The following is a 17,332-nucleotide window of genomic DNA, read 5'->3' on the forward strand; positions in this document are numbered from 1 at the left end:
CGTTAACCGAGTGGCAAAGAGTGATATAGTGTAGGAATATTTTTATCTGGAGACATTGAGTGATTGAATTGCTAGTCATAAAATGAACTTTTGAAGAAATTAAGTTGGATAGTTGTACTCGTTCGGGAATGATAAATGTGTAATCGAGTATATGCTGAAAGAAAGGAAGATTTAGTTGAACGTTTTCTGTGTCTACTGTAAAATACTATTCTTAAATGCAATTTTTCAACAACGATTTATGTTTTCTCTGATTTTATTTCTTCGAGGAATTTTAAACTTTTATAAATTTATTTTAAAAGTAACGAAGGAAACATCAAATTAAATTCCAGTCACTTAGAAAACCTCCCTTAAAGTACCTCGAATAAGTTAGGATCGGAAACAGTCTCGACACGCAATTAATCTTCAAATCAGATACCCACGATAAGAAGAATCCACGTTTCTCCTGTTCTTTCGTTCTTTCTCCTACTTTCTCCATGTAACCTCAGAGAACACTAAACGATCGATACAACCTTATCTCGAAGATCGAGATTTTCCGGCTGAAATTCCCAATGAACCTTGGCTCGTTCGTTGCCACCGATCCATGACTCGGGACCACCATCGGGGTTTAGTCCGTTTTTCGAGGCGGTTGAAATCGATTCGAAGCATCGTCGGCCGATTTTCACGGACCTCGTGCTGACACCGTGGGAGAAATAAGCCGACTATTGTCACGGATACGTTGCCCTCGGCCGTGATTCCGCTCGCTCGATTCGGTAAGCCTCGATAGTCACGTAACGTACTTGTGGCGTGATAATCACGATTCCCAGGTCTGTGTCTCGAGATTCGAGCTCGATCGTTTCGTGTCTTCCCTTAATTGGAACGCTCAAACAGCACATCTGACTTCCAAGAACGAGCGACAACAGTTCCGAGGGCGTAAATCGAGCATTCGAAGTTAGGCGACTGTGTTAACGAGACCCGATTATATCTCATTCGATGAAATTTGTTCGAATCTGTGTAGGTATTGGGTCCAGATGGTGTCTGGTATACGATGTAGAATGTGGTCTTAACTAAGCAGGTTGTTCTGGAATAGAAACTTGATTTTTAGTATTTATTTTTAGTATTTTTACTTAGTTAATGGATCGTAAATATTATTAAAGACGATGATACTAAAAGAGGCGTAAGAGAAGTATTTGAGCTTTTAAATATATTATATTTATCAAATTCTAAAATAGAAAAACGTAATAACTTATTTTTGTACCTTAGACACACCGCGTTATCAGTTCATAAATTTTTGTGCCCTCTTCTTTTCTTAAATCTTCGATGAAAAAGTCAGAGAAAGTTCCTAAGAAAGTTACTCGCAGAACCTCTTCATCAGAAGCAAAACCATAAATTTAATTCAAAGAGTATCTCTAATCACGATAGTTTTCGAAAACTCGACGATTCCAATTACCAGTTATACTCGCGCCAAACTTAAAACTTCTGAACAACCCGCAATTGGAACGATATCACGCGTCCGCGAACGAATAACGATTATCAATCACATCGCATTTAATAGATCGCCCACGCATCGCAACGCGAACTTCTTGGAATTGAATCACGATCATCAATTGCGAACACCAGGCTGAGAGAAACGTTGGTCCTCTTTTGTACCCCGGAGGATGGCACTCTATTGTATCCGGTCGCTTGCGCGTTATATCACCGGCGCTCGTGGATCCGAACGAGAGTCCTACATCGCATAAAGTCACGTCCGCAGGCCACCCGCCTGCGATGCTGGACCAACTGCTGCCCACTCGTGTTCACCGGACCGAGTCGTGACTTTAACTTTTCTCGCGAAAAGTTCAAACCGGTCAACGAATCGACCCCGTTCGCGCGGCCGATTGCGTTCCACGTGAAATGCTATTTGCCCGCGGAACTTTCTGTGTCTTGCCCGTCGATTGAACGGACAGAGAAATGTTTCGAGGACGATAAAACAGTGTAGGCTGATTCGTATTCAGTGATTCGTAGTTGGATGGAAGTCAGCGGTTCTCGTGGTAATATCGAGTAGAACAATTTGGTTCGAGTTAGGTCTTAGTGAAATTTATTTTCAGATAGGTGAATAGAATTTTGGAGTTTCGAGATTCGATAGATTGTATAGCGGGAAAGTTGGATTATAATATCGTAGACTGGGATATAATTCCTGTAGAGAACATACTGGTGGATTAGTTAGTATGAAAGTCGTTAATAGACTGCGGATTTCTATGCATTTATGGGGAAATTAAATAGTAGACAGAATACGCATGATATATCTATTACTCTAATCTTGTTATTAATTACGATACATACATGTAGATTAGTATCTTTCTTTGGATATCAGAGGTTGGCTGTAGAATTACAAGATTGTTTAAAAGCTCGAATCTTTTATAGACTCTAGATTTATTGTAGATTATTTTTTATTTTCACGATCAAAGAATTAATAACAGTCAAAAGTAAAATCTCTTTACAGTGCAAAGAAACTCCGCCTTGGGAAATTATTAGAAAATATTCCTTCCATAATTTTTATTGAAGTAACGTATCCTAAAGTAATAAGTGTAATATACGTAAACATCGCTGTATTCTAACGCTGACTCTCTTAAAGCTTCAACACAGATATTTTTCATGATGAAAATTCGACAGGAGAATCTTCGCCATAATGAAAAGAAACATAATCTTGGAAAATTATTAAAAGAAACGTTACCGAAACAACAAAGTGCAGTTATATTACAACATCGCAGCGGCACCAGGGAATCACTTATTCTCCTGTAAATTTCCAGTCCGTCAGTGCGCATTGAAGCGTCCGAAAGTTTCACGGAAATATATTCACCCTTAAAATTTCAATATACAGACGAGTGTGCGCGTTACGAGGCATTCAACCACGATGGGATATCGCGTCGGTTGGAAATAAAATGATAGGGACGCGTGCAGAGGAAGGTTCGGTGCCTGGGCAAACGAGCTCCAAAACTCCTCCTTCCTCCTTGAATAAGAACCATCGAATCCGATTTCTTTTTTGCAGATACCGCGTTGCGTGCTCATAATGTTCCACGAGCTGTCTTCGCTCGGTCGTGTCGACCAATTTCAAGATCTTGAGTGTCGTTTGTCGAGCATCGCAGCGTGAACTCGTCTACATGCTTGCGAATCCCTCGTTTCTCCGTCACCAGAACGAATAAAAGAGGCGGAGAACCTCATAACCTGACGAATTAATCGCGGTTGTACGCAACCGTATCTTGGCGCGAACATGCGACGCCCTTTTTCGTGCGCAAGTTTACGGAGTCATCGCGGTCCCTGTGCCCGCAATTTCACGTAAACGCGTCTCAGCTTCCTTCTCTGGCTGCGCCTTGTTAGCGTAACCCCGTATAATGAGGCGTAAATTGCCATGGTGAATCCTCGCGACGATGGAACCCACCGACCAGTGGCGTAACTTTCAACGAAATCGAAATATATTCTTACAATCTTGAAAACTAAATTAAAAAATTGATAAAAAATAGATTTGATCCGTTTGGTCTTCGAGAGACTCTTCTGTGTACTAGTTTACGATTTCTACGTTAAATTCCTTTTTTCTAAGTCAATCGTGTTTGCCAAATTGGGACGAATTTTTGAACAACGTGAGAGTGGAAGGGAACTCGTAAAATTGCGAAAGGCCACAATTTCATCGTGTAGACTCTTTAATTATTTCACGTTTCGCTTCATTCGTTTATTCTTTGCCTCGGAGGAGATACGGTAAATTACGGAATGTAAAATTCTTAGCGGAAGATGAAGGCGCGGCGCGAAAGTTGCGCGCATTATCCAATTTCGCCGATTTATAACGAGACAAACGAGATTGCCGTGTGCCAGATGTCACGACACAACGTGGCGATCGGTCTGAGGAGGCGGCGATACTTTGATGCAAACTGGCCTCGAGTGTTTCTCGTATCACGCACGTGCTCTCCTGACTTTTTTACACGAACAATCTTCTCGACCATTTTGAAATTTTACTTAAGAGGCAACTAAAATGTTGTATAAGAATGCTAAATTTTTAAGAATAATTTTATCCATTGGAGAAAGTATATATACTATTAAACTACGAAGTAAAGTTTCATAAACCAAATATTCAAAAATGGTAACTTCAGTTCTCCGATAACATAGTCAGGCGACCTTAAGACACGATTTTAAAGTTATCCAAAAATTCGCTTGTGTGTCACAAATTACCCAATTCGCTCCGTGCAAATTTACCTCGACTCTCCTTCCTAATTGAAATTTTACGACCACTCTATAGCAAATATCCTCGGGAGACTCTTAAGCGTGTCGAGTTAAAAGGGTCATAAATGATCTTAAAGATCATTTTAAAGCGTGTGTCAGTCCGCGCGTGATCACGACTTTTGCGAAGTTTCATCGTCGTTTAGTGGGTCATGCGGGAGAGTGCGGGACTCGAATTCCGGAAATCGTCGAAAAAACATGGAGCCGCAAGGGAGAAATCGGGCTTCCTCGTGGCATGCGTGCGAATCTCGGGTAGCTTGGAAATAATTTTAGAGAAACACGACTCGCAAATTAACCCGGCACCTCTCGCGTGATTCGGACGTTACCTTAATGGCCGATTGGTCACGCACCACGAACGTGCCACGACGACGATTTATAATGCCACGTCTTAATCGTGACCCGCAAATTATCACTTTGCCAATTTACCCAGCGGACGGTCGATTGTTCGCTGAACAATGGGACTTCGCTCTTTGCAACCTGCTTCTTCGTCAAAATGATCGTTTGAGGACAGCACTCGGCCAATGTGGTCACGAATTTCCAGAGTTTCGTTTGAAATGGAAATTGGCTCGTGTTAGCAAAGGAACGGCGCGTTACTTCTGTGTATTTTTGATCAAATTTTAACTTTGTTTTTTTTTACGAATAGAATTTGTTTGGTTTCTTGCAGAAGGATACAATTTGTTGATGCTTTGTGCGGTTATACTTAGTTAGTGTCGGTAAAATTTGCAATAAATTAAAAGGTGCGTAGTCTAGAAACAGACTTGAAGTGTAATGCAACAAAGAAGGATCTGATCTTTCAAATTTTTGAATAAAATTCTAAGTTCGCGAGCGATTCCCTATAAAATATTCGATTCCAGGTTCGCACGCTGAATGATAATTCAGTAATTCGCAACTCGATAATTCGATAATACGATAATAAATAACGCCAATAATATTTCGAAAATAGGAGTATCACTACCAGCGTTGGACTAAATAAATCACTATGGATCAACGGGGTCTATAATCATCACATCGAACGTTGATTCTGCTAGAAGTTTCCGATATCGAAAAGCAGGGCTGTTCTTCACGGAATCAAAGGTGGTATGTCGGTGCCCGGAGCGAGAACCTGCAACGGCAACAAGTAACCTGGCAAGATGTTGGCTACCCTATGCATACAGAATGCTGCTACCAAGCAGCCGGGAGGGAAGAATTTATTATGTGATCTAATTTAAAGCCGCGTGATATATGAACGTTAGCTTCGCCTTTTCACATAACTTCGGCACCGACCGAGCTTTACGATTCCTTGACTCGGCCCGCGAGGCTTTCAACCACTTTCCAGCCTCATCGAATCTCGCGTTTCAACCTCGCATTTCCATAGAAACGCAGCTCAATCTTAAGTTATGAAACATTTATCACCTTCGAAAAACTTGTGCCTTCGAAGAATGTGTTCACGATTTGCCACAGGAGTGACACGATTAGGAAAAGTGAACATTTTTTGGTGTATCGAAGTGAAAAAGTTATTAATGAATGAATCATTTAGTAATGGAACTATCTTCTTTTAAAATTTGGATGACAATCTTCGAATTTTAGAAGTCTCTAATAAAATGTTCTTTATGTACATTGCTTACTATTAAAACATTAAATCTACTTTTGAATCGTGACTTGCGAAAATATCATATTTCGACTAGGTAGATTAATAATATTTCCATTACTAAAGATAATTAATTTCACTAGTATCTCAAGATTGAAGATTTGTTAGAGGCGTCGATTTTTCAACAGGGAACATACTATGCTCGTTCCTATTTTGATTTGTAAATGTCGATAATTAATTGTAACCAATACTAGAGATGTATGTGTCTTATTTGGAATATCTCGTTTTCTGATTGTACTTCTTGTGCTGTACCTGTACTTCTTCTGCTATCCAACTTTTTAACGACGAACAATACACGCAAGCACGATTCTCGTATCTGTTAAGTGAAATCTCGAAGAAACGTGTAATTTTTCACGACGATTTCGTATGTATTAATGCATTTTACGCTTTCTGTTTATACAAGAAGGCAACAACTTTTGATTTCGTAAAAGAAAAATGTTACTCTGCCTGAGGTGTATCGAACCTCGATATTCATTTTAATTTCATTCGTATATTCGCGAATCCCGCAGCGAGATCGGGCAATTCCGAAAATTTGCGGGCTGGCTCCGCGAAATTCGTGCATGAAGATGTAACTATGGCCGCTGGGTGGAAGAACCGCGTTCGACCGATGCATTCCTGCTGGCGACGCGGCCGGAAACATTGCGTAATTGCCCTGTGCACCTGAGCACTCGACTGTAGCTGGTCGAAAGAAGGCAGCGCATCCCCCTCGGAGGAAACGAGCTACATAAATTTTCCTGGGACCAGTGTTTACAACGCGTAATTAGCCAGAACTCGAAAAATCTGGTAACAGGGGCGTTGTTTCTCCCGTCCTTCGCACAATACGAAAGCTATCGGTTCGAAACGATGAAACGGTTGGTGGTAGGAAACGGAGTAACATCGCGGAACACACAGGATGAATTCCGATCTGTCGGATTCTGCTCGATCTTCCGCTCGCTTGATTACAAATCGATATCAATGGTTCACGAAAACTACGGAACAATTCTAGGGTGGAATCTATTTGTTGGTTTTTACGTTCCTCGCGGAGGGTGTCTTTTTATACACTTTTTAAAAGATTGTGGTAGGAATGGAAAATAAGGTATGATGAGAGCATATGTGATGACTTTTATGATGTAAAGTGTAAGGTGCTTTAATATTATTTTATGTTGGATTTCGATAATCAAAGTGGGAATTTATTTATATAATTTTTGTGGAGTAATAAATTTGATGTGTATATTTACGACTAAATACAATTCCGTTCATCAGTTGAAATATTGGTTCGTTATTAAGATTAGATCAAAAGTTGAACTATGCGGCAATATGTATATCTCAATATAGATGACTAATATGGTGAAAAGCAATTTGTATAAAGTTACCAATACACGTATACAAGTTCCAGTTTTTAACTTTCTTTTGATCACAACTGTATATTCCGTAACTCGTATAGAGTGGAGCTGCCCATGCAATTACAGAAGCAAACAATTAACGTTGGAGTTTGAAGATCTCCATCTCGATGACGCAGCTTGCCTGTTACGATGCGAAACCAAAGTTGGCGGAGCTCAATAAAAATATCACGATAATCGCCGCACAACTCGAAGCTCCCTCTAAACGCATGCTGGTGAATGCTTGGGTAATTTGCTTTGGAACGGCATACTGTTCGGAACGCCGTGGATGGACGGACTCAAAAAGTAATTTTACGCACTGTTTACACTGGCCTCGGTACGCAAGCGTGCAAGGGAAGAGGAGTCGCGCACCGAAGATCCAAGAAGCTATCAACGTAAATCAATAACGGGAGCACTTTGGCGGCGCATCGACCAGCTGCTGCTGCTCACCGCCTGGCATTCCATTGGCTATTGCTTTTTCGAGGCTTCTACTTTACAAGGAATCACATCGACGACGCTGTAAATAATAATCCTCGTGTAACCACAGGCTTCAACCCGTAGCCTTTATACTTTCACCAATTAACCAACGTTTTGCGAGACACGCTAACCCCTTGTTCAGAGAACATCGTATGCTGGTACTTCTCGACAATGGACCATCAAGGAGACTCGGTTCTGTTACAAGCCCACGAACTTTTATCGACCAGACGAGTAAACTTTGTTACATTATGCATGCGACAAGGGAATCATTTTGGGGACGTTCCAGTAGAAAGTTCGAAATTTTTGGAAGTAGTTAACGAGACAGAACCTCGGATATCACGCTATATTACCTGGCATACTTTTGGAAGATTTTGGGGGAATACCGCTATTTTAATTGTACAGAATCTTAGTATACAAATTGCGAGTTAAGGTAGAGCTGGTTTCATCGCTATTGAAATCTCGAGGAACATCAGGAGGATGGTAATATACGGACGGATATTTAGAAAATGTCGGTCTATCTCTGACAAATTGATTCTATTGCTTTTGCTTTTATGTATTTTTCATTGTTCGGAATCGCAACACCTGCGCGATAAACAGAGCACCACGTGATACTTCATTAAGCCGGAATTACGCCAGCTGAAACGTCAACGAATCAAACGCGATCCCTCGAATCGGATTGCGCTCGTTTCAATGCAGAGTATCGCAAAGGGAAGCCAACGAGAGCACGCGCACGCTCTTTTTCTCCGCTACAAAACACCGATGAGAAACAAGAATGCGAATAAGAAGGATCCAACGGGTTGGATAATGGAAGATCAGGGGGAAGAAGCATTGAAAACTGATATTGAAATTACGTTAATCGATAACCATAAAGCATAAGCCGGGACATACGAGTGTGACGCCGGGCGTAATTTATCTTTCGTATCCGCGCGAATATATTCAGTGATTTCGCATGCTGGTTCTCACGTCCAGCTGTGCAAAGAACAGCAGCAAACGAGATCGGGCAAAAATGATTTAGCTACGACAGCCGCGCGGGGCCCGATAAATTGTGGCTCGATTTTCTTTGCGCTGGCAATCATAACTCGCGATAAAATACGAGACTTTTTATACTACTCGGTTTGACATCGTTCAACCACACTGGGTTCTGCCTATGCGAACTTGCCGCTGCTTTCCTCTTATAGTTCCTAATCGTTCTTTTGTTCATCTTATTGTTCGTATCGAAACTATGCGTTGCTTTTGAAAGAAATATAGCGTAGTCGTAGAGTCGGACAAAGTATAACAGTCGAGAGGATGAAATACTATACTTGTTGAAAATTTAAGTCCATATTTCCGTGTCTCTGAATACAAAACTATCGTTGTTTTCTTACAGAGAGGATTGAACGTCATATGTTCAACATTTTATTGGAAGTTGTATTTCTCAAGCTTGATGCTTCAATATATTTGACTATAGATAACTTCAAGAAGCTTTCCACATATTTCTTGCATAAATACTTGAGTGCATATAGCCAATATTCTAACACGCAACTTCAGAGAAATTAAAAAGTCGAAGGCTGGGGATTTAAAAACTCAACCAGAATCGCACGAAAAATATTTCTTATTTTTACTTCGACTTGTGTTGATACGTACAGCCGGGAGTAAAAATAAGAGGACAGGTAATGGAACAGGTATTAGTGAAAATATGGTTTGTTTATACAAAAACGTAAATATTAATTTCAATTACTTACTTAATAATCTATACACTGTAAATAAAATTTAAGTAGTATATATTAAGTAAAATTAAGGTATATAACACTAGTTCGATCAAACTTCATCGATGCCTACTTCTACTACTTATCTTTTTATTTCTGTCCTTGACTGTGTATCTGAAATTATACATGCGACAATAGATCGACAATACAATTATTAGAATAATAAATTCCCTTGCATTCTTCAGAAGTGTTTATTATTTAAATTTCATGCACGCATGCATCTTTTCGGCAAGAAAATCGCCAGTTATTCTCTGTTCATTACGTCAGTTTTACGACTTTTGCGGAAGAGCAAACAGCCCGAACCTCCTGTAACATTGGTGTAAAGTGCAACGCGTTGCATTTAGAGTTACAGGGATCGGCTGCATTAAAATTCTTGGCTATAGGATGGAAGCAGAGACGGCGGAGGAAAGCTAGTAAGTCGCAATCGACACGATGGAAGCGTACGAATGGTGATTTCTTCGTGGTCGTATGCTTATTGACAGGTACGGCACAGCGTTACACGGTGTCGTACGTGTAAGATGGCCGGCGCGAAATCCACGATAAAATCAGCAAGCGCTTTGCGTCCATACGTGATGTCACATAAAGATGCTAATGCCATGGTATTATCATGTCGAAACAGGCTATCGCTTACTGTGTTTAAAGCCGTCATTACTCTCTGACAACAGCCACCGCGAGAGTAGTCGGCGAGATTATTGCCATTTCACGAAAATCCTGTTCGCACGTAACCACAGCTGTCGTGGACAATTCAAACAAGCCGCGTAAAATGACGTAGAATTATCCTACGTGTGCCGGCGCAGGAATTCGTGAACATGCCGAGGCGACAGGTCGTCGAGCAACGCGAAATGTACTTAGGAGCGTAATTACCGTAATTATGCGTATATGTTGCGACCAACGAGTACACTTCCCCCGTAATAATGGTATTTCAACGTTGCTGGACGTCGCACGCGGCTTGCATGTACAATTAACTAGAATGTAATTTACCCGTTGTTTGTGCTAACGCGCGAGCTACACGTTGGAAGAAAGCACTATTTAGCCAGGTTGAAATTGGTTCCTCGGTCATTAAGCTGGCTACGATATTATTGCTAGTTTCTAACTGATTCGATTATTTGATTATTTGATTATTAGGATTTTGGTTACGATGTTTCTGTGTATGTCATAGCGAAAGTGTAAAATTTGCTAAATGTATATAATGCAAGTCAATATATGCATTACGTAAGATTTTGAATGTGCATATTATTCGTAGCCAAGATATATTCGTTTACAAGATATTGTAGTAGATATACTTCTGCTAATAAAAGTTTGAATTTCATTACTCGTCAAAGATGAATAATCACAATATAAATATACTTGCTCATCAAATTAATATGTACGTACATTGACTGGTAAGTTGGCAGATATTTATTAAGGTAATATATTTACTCTGTCGCAATGTTGTATCTGATGTTCGCTTCTAGTGAATAACCCACGAAATCCAATTTTCACTACACACGATAATACAGTTTACAAAATTTCTCTCTCAAATATCGGTTTATTAAAACGTGTCGACAGTCATACATTTTCATAATAATCTTTCACAGAGAATTCATCATATTCGATCACGATTAATCGAAAAATCAACGACGTGCTAATACATTGATCATTATACACGTCAGTAACAAAAATCGAAATTCTAAACGAGACCGTTCCGCAACACCCCGACCTGCGAGCAACCTATTTTATGCACGCAAAGTCCATCAATTTCTGGACCCATAATACTTCGCTATATTTAAATTCCGAAGGCCCCAGCTAGCCGCTTGACACCTGTTGAAACGCGTGCACCGCGTTCTCCTGTCGTTAGCCAATATCGCAGAAACAAATTGCTAGGCGTTGGTCTACACGAGCAATGCCTGTGCGGCGAACCTTGGCGAAGATTGATACAACGTTGGATGGAAACGTTGGCGACTCTTGCGCGCCAACGTTAATCCGCGTGGGTGAGCTTTACGACTCTTTTTACGTTTTGGACGTTCATCGGGGAGGTTGGAATGGACATTTTGTTGTCTGGCGTGTGCTCGAGTGTAACGATCGCGGTCGACCAAACGGAGGAACGTTATCGAGCCACGGGGTTCATGCAGAAAGGATCTCCGAAGCTCAACGAATTGTCCAGCGAGCGAAAAAAATTGAACGGTCCGACGCGAGTGTAATTGGGACAGGTATAAATCTCGTTCAGGGACAATAGTTTTTCTGGCCTCAGTGTATTTACAATGCATCTTGGTATCTGCAGCTGCCGCGTACGTCTCATTAATTAAGCCTCTCCGTTTCACCATCCCATCGTTCCTTTCTGTTTCTTCCTTCTTCTTCTTCTTCTTCTCGTTTGGTTCTTCATCGTCTTCTTCTTCTTCTTCTCGTTTGGTTCTTCTTCGTCTTCTTCTTCTTCGTTTCACCGACAAGGAACGTACAGACTCTCCGCCTACACCGAACCCACTGTTCACCAATACGTTCGAGCAGTCCCTTTACAGGCTGCTCTCGATCGGCCCGTGATGCTGCAAGACCCTCAGCCCTCCGTATCTTCCTTCGGATTAATTAAAAAATTCCTTTAAACTCGCGATACACGTGGAAGACAATTATTAAGTGGAATGGTGCTTCTGGTAGAGCGTGTTTTGTAATCGTCGCTTATTCTTTGTGTCGCGCGTGCTGCGTAAGGCGTAGGTGAGGAGTTAGCGTTTTTGGGAAGTTCAATATAAAAATCATGTGAATAGGTATAACGGCGGGCATTTAAAGCTTATAAAATTGAAATTCTTTTGAAAATTAAAATACATTTTCGCTCATTGGATTTCTTATACAAATTTCCTCCTGGAATCTCTATATTATATATTATGTAGGATATTAATAATTACATTATTCCAAGAAATTTGCTAGATTTTCTCTTCCTATCGTTACGAAGAAGCAGAGAAAAAATGTCTGAAAGATAAATTTTGTAAAATTGCTTCGATACTTAAAGAGGCAACCACAGCAGGATAGCGAAAGTAGCGATGTAACACGTGGTCAGGTAAGATTACAACGAAACCGAAAGAACTTGTTAATCCCGTTCGGAGGTGCACAGAGCCCAGAGCAAATTCGAGATTAAATTCATCAAAATCCAATTCTGAGCGAGTCCCCTTCAGGCTGCATTACACGAATGAATAATGCATAAGTAGCGTGCAACGTCTTGTCCTACTCTTCTCCTCATCATTCACCGGAGGTCATCTTGACGTCGACTGATTAGACTTAGCGGGATGCTTTTAGGAGGCACTATCTTGTCAGCTTTAGCGGGGGTGTGTATCATAATCTGAAAGTAAAAAAAAAAAAGAAAGAAAAAAATAAAAAGAAATATATGGAAGAAATCTAGAGTAGAACGGTTTATGACAAAACGAAATGAATCCAAGCGTCTACTGGTAGATTCGAAGTGAGTGATTGTAATTATGAAACAGTAGCAAGACTGCAAATCGAGTCGCTCGCGGCTCGAAGAAGCTGATGCTTTTCTACAAGGATTATTCCTCCTTAGGCGAATGCCTGCAATTCGGAAGTTAAGCACACTGACTGCAGATTGCCTGCACGTGGTTGATCACGTTACAAGATTCACTGCTCCCCTGTCTTTTTCCCGAATATTAAAAACAAATTAAGCGATCCTCCCACCGTGCTTAACTTTCTTGCGCTGCTCTTTAGTGTCCGGTTTTCTCCGAAAATCTTAAAAACGTTAATCTATATACTGTTTGGTGTGCGGTCAAATTTTCTATATATTTCGACATTCGCTTCTTGGCTCGTTTGTAAATTAGTCATGTTATTTATTTTAGAATTCATTATTTATCAAAATGTTTATAGCATTTAATGACTTTTGGGGAAGAAATTTGATAAAATATTTACGCCGGTATTAGGAGCTTCTTACTTTTAGGTATTCTATAAATAATAAGTCACACAGGAGCTAAATTGATCTACTTAATTTTTTTAAGTTTCTCACTTTCAGCGTTAAAGCACATAATTGGTATTCAATTCTTCAGAAATCAAGCAATTATTCTTGATTCTATACGGATAACTCAAATAGTCCGAGATAGCTTTTAATAACCTTTCAATTTTTCATCTACACAATCTAAACTATTCCCATACCTAACTCTCAATTTATTCGATTCTAGTCCATAGAATTTCAAAATCCTCTTCATAATATATCACCATTCTTCCCAAAACACTCAAACATTCCTACAAGATTAAACCTACGTATGCGCATCATCCCTCCAAATGCTACGAATGCTTTCATCAAGTCAATCGAATAGCAACACACAATGTTCTCTTGAACGATGCCAATTGCCCTCGTCGACAACTTGTACCTCAAAACACAGTGATTTTCGCCAGGATGGTAATTGGCGCAGCACGCGTCCATCGAAATGACCGGATTCAAGAAGGCGCTCGTTTCAGGAAGGCGAAGAGGCGTTTGCTTTCGTTTGGAGGATCGAGAGGCGCTCGTGGGTGCCCCTTTGCTCTTTCTTCGGTTGAAGAGCCGAATCAGCGTGGATTGTATGCAAATTGCGGTAGCGGCTACTTGAGGCTGGTGCATTTAAACGGCTGGTGGAAGGGCAGCAGCTCGTTTCTGCCCTGGCAGAGGCCCGCAGTGTCCCTGAATAAAACATCTCTCGCGAGGAATTCCAGCCTGTGTGCGCCGCGAGGGTGAAGAGAAAGAAAGACGACGCAGACGCTCGCGGGTTCCTCCACGGCGAGTCGTAGTTGTTAAGTACACGTCGCACCAGCTGATGCTAATTAAAATGAGACTCACTTTGGCTGCTTGTTCTCTCGGTTCCCTTTCGCCCGTTTCGTTCCTTCTTTCTCCCTCTTCTTCGCTGCTTTCATCTCTCTGCTCGCGCCTCTGTTCTACCGTGTCTGGCCTTTCTCCTTCGTAGTCGTTCACGTCTCTCTGCCTTTTCTGAGTCGCTCTCCCATCGGGGCCACGTTCTCTGCCTCACGGCTAGGAATATAAAGATCCTACTTAGCCGTTATTACGGAACCACCTCTACGTGGGCAGACCATTTCGAGCCATTCCTTTTTTTTCCCTTTGCGTGGCTCGCGATTCGCAGGTTCGCGCCACGCGAGAGGCTTTACGGTAGCTTGGGAGGTGCTTACAAGTGGCATTGAAAAGCTCTTTGAACTTGGCTAAGCGATGTGTGTTGAATGTTTAATTCGTAGCCAGAGTATTGAGGAAATATTGATCTTTGGAAGAGTGTTATTTGTAGTATTCCCTTATAATTTCGGAACCTAAACCTAGGTTAGAAATTCATCCGAATCTCCACGCTACTAATCTTTTAGACAATAGCCTACAGATATCAAGGTTCAGGAGGTGCCACATGCTAGACTCTCCCGTCGTTTTTCAAAACAACAAAAGCACTGAAAGGTTGAATATATTTGAAGTTAGAAAGTATAGAGGAACGCACCCCGTGTTGCTCAAAGTCTGTACTGACGTCACATTTGCTTATAATCTCCGGTAATTGATCGATAGCAAATAAACTTGATATATATAAAAAAAATATTTTTAAAGTACAAAGCATGTTTTAGCGTGCAAATAAAATGCTTATTGTACAATGTAATGTACCTCTGAATGTAAAAGTAACATATAAAATCTCTATTGAACTGTGAAGTCCTTCCGTGAATAGTTAACCATAATATCCACAACATTACATTAATACTTCCCCATTGATTATAGCCCATAAAAAGGAACGAAGATAATTATCTCTTCCTGGCCTTGATAAATTTCTGAAGAGGTTTAGTTGCTTTGTAACGAGTTAAAGTGTGAACACTGTAATAAGCAGTGGAAATAATAAACCGCTTGATGAATATTTAATATACAAAAATTATCCAAGATATATTTCTTTGTATTTTAATAACTGCATGTCAGACCACAAAGTGTGTTAGAACAAGCTTGAATGACTCGGTTAATGCAGATCGTTTGAAAAATCTGAAGGGCAGGTGTAGCTTATTGGCAGTCAGGTTGATTCTTGTACCTTTTACGACTGGAAAACGAGGCTCTCGCGTGATGTCGAACGTTGAACGAGACAAGTACGTAAAACAACAAATTGGTCTTGGAACATGCATGGTTACTTGGAATCACCAAGTCTATAATATAATTGAATATGTTCACTGACATATTATTATACCTAAGAGAACTCGCGATTTTCTTTATTAGATCTATTAATATCTGAGATATACTATATTATATTAATATACTAGATCTATTAAGATCTATTAATACATTAAATTCATTCTTTTTTAATTTCAACACATTCTAAAATAACACAAGAAGCTCAATGCCTACAACAAGTATTTGCACATACCTTTATTTTCCAAAGAAGTGTATTTTTATTAGGTTTTATATTCCATTTTCATATCACATTTTTGTAGTCATATATAAGTGCCGCTAAATGATATAAAATATCATATACTTGGAACTAAATGATTAGCGTGCAAATAGTACTGCATGTACACGACGCTTCAAAAAATCAAGCTAGTCAATTAAAATGAAAAACCAAAACGTTGGTCAAAGTACCTGAAAGAAGAAGTTAATCCATCGATCTTGCCCGCATCTGCTTCTCCAAAAAACTACCACGAAGCTCCGTAAAGAAAATTAATCGCATTCGCTAGGCACGGTTGTAGGATCAGGATCGATCGACCTGTCCCTTTGCCGTTAATCCTTTGCGATCGACATCGATCAAAGGCTAAGAATGAGACAGCGAGTGAGACTCGTTGCTATTCATCATCTACGTCCCGATAATCGATCAAAATCTTTCTCTTGACGCGCGATATCTCGCCGATCGCCGATTCGATTTCTGTTGGACGTGGTCACTATGCGCGGTAGCGCCGCGCCGCCATTGTCGTCCGCGCTGTATCCTTGCACTTAGTTTAGCATAATTGACGGAGGCACGAACCGCCGAAAATACTATCATTCACCGATCTACCGGTGGCTCGGTTGACATAACCGCTTATTAGCGAGCGAAGTGCACGGCAATGCGTCTTTCTCCGGAGACCAATGTGACTGACAGACACGACGCCCGTTAGCGAGCGTCCACGTCACCGTGGATTAATATTTTTCACGCGTGATCGCGCCCCGGGACGTCTTCATGCGTTCAGAATAACGGTCCAGCTCGCTGTGTATTGTCGATGCTACCTTTTTTATTCTCCGCCTTCGCCAATTTCTAACCGTGACTCGCGGTTTTGCCCCCTCGAACATTCGCGGCTATGCGACTTCCCCACCCTCCAGCGTATAAAAGGGCGTTCTTCTTATTTCAAAGGCATTGTTCTGCTAATTTTAATTAGGCACGAGCCGCACGGTATACCCGTTTTAATTCGCCCATCCTGGATGGAACGGCGGAATTGGAAGCCGTGGTATTGTTCCCTGGGATCTTGATTTTGCTCCTCGTTGCTCGGGCTGGATTTATGGAGTTTGATATTAAAGTTTTTGTTAGTTTGATTTGTGAAGTTATCGGGTGGAAGAAGTGCAACTATTCTTGCGGGAAGATAAGGGAAATTAATTGTTGGTAGAGGGAATGAGGCGAATGGGGATGTGCTGGTAAGATAATTAGAAAACCTTATTTAGAGGTGCTTGAAGTATTGATTATGCCGCATATTGTAACAGTAGGTTGGTATGGGCATTATTCATCGTGATCACCAAAGAATTTTTTAAGAATTATTATTAATACCTTAATGTACAATTTTTTTTTATCTTTTCACTTTATACTTTAATCGATCAAAGATGCACAATTTTTTTTCGTGGAATTGCTTCTTCGCTATATAATAATATATCTTTTTATAATTCCAGTGCTATACACCTTACAATTCAATTTAATATAATAAGATGCAAAATGCGTGGCAGGAAGTGAAACAAGAAAGCAAGTGTTTCTGTAAAAAAA

The sequence above is a fragment of the Bombus flavifrons genome, chromosome 12 (assembly GCF_040668555.2).
Source record: "Bombus flavifrons isolate JBK064 chromosome 12, iyBomFlav1_principal, whole genome shotgun sequence".
NCBI lineage: Eukaryota > Metazoa > Arthropoda > Insecta > Hymenoptera > Apidae > Bombus > Bombus flavifrons.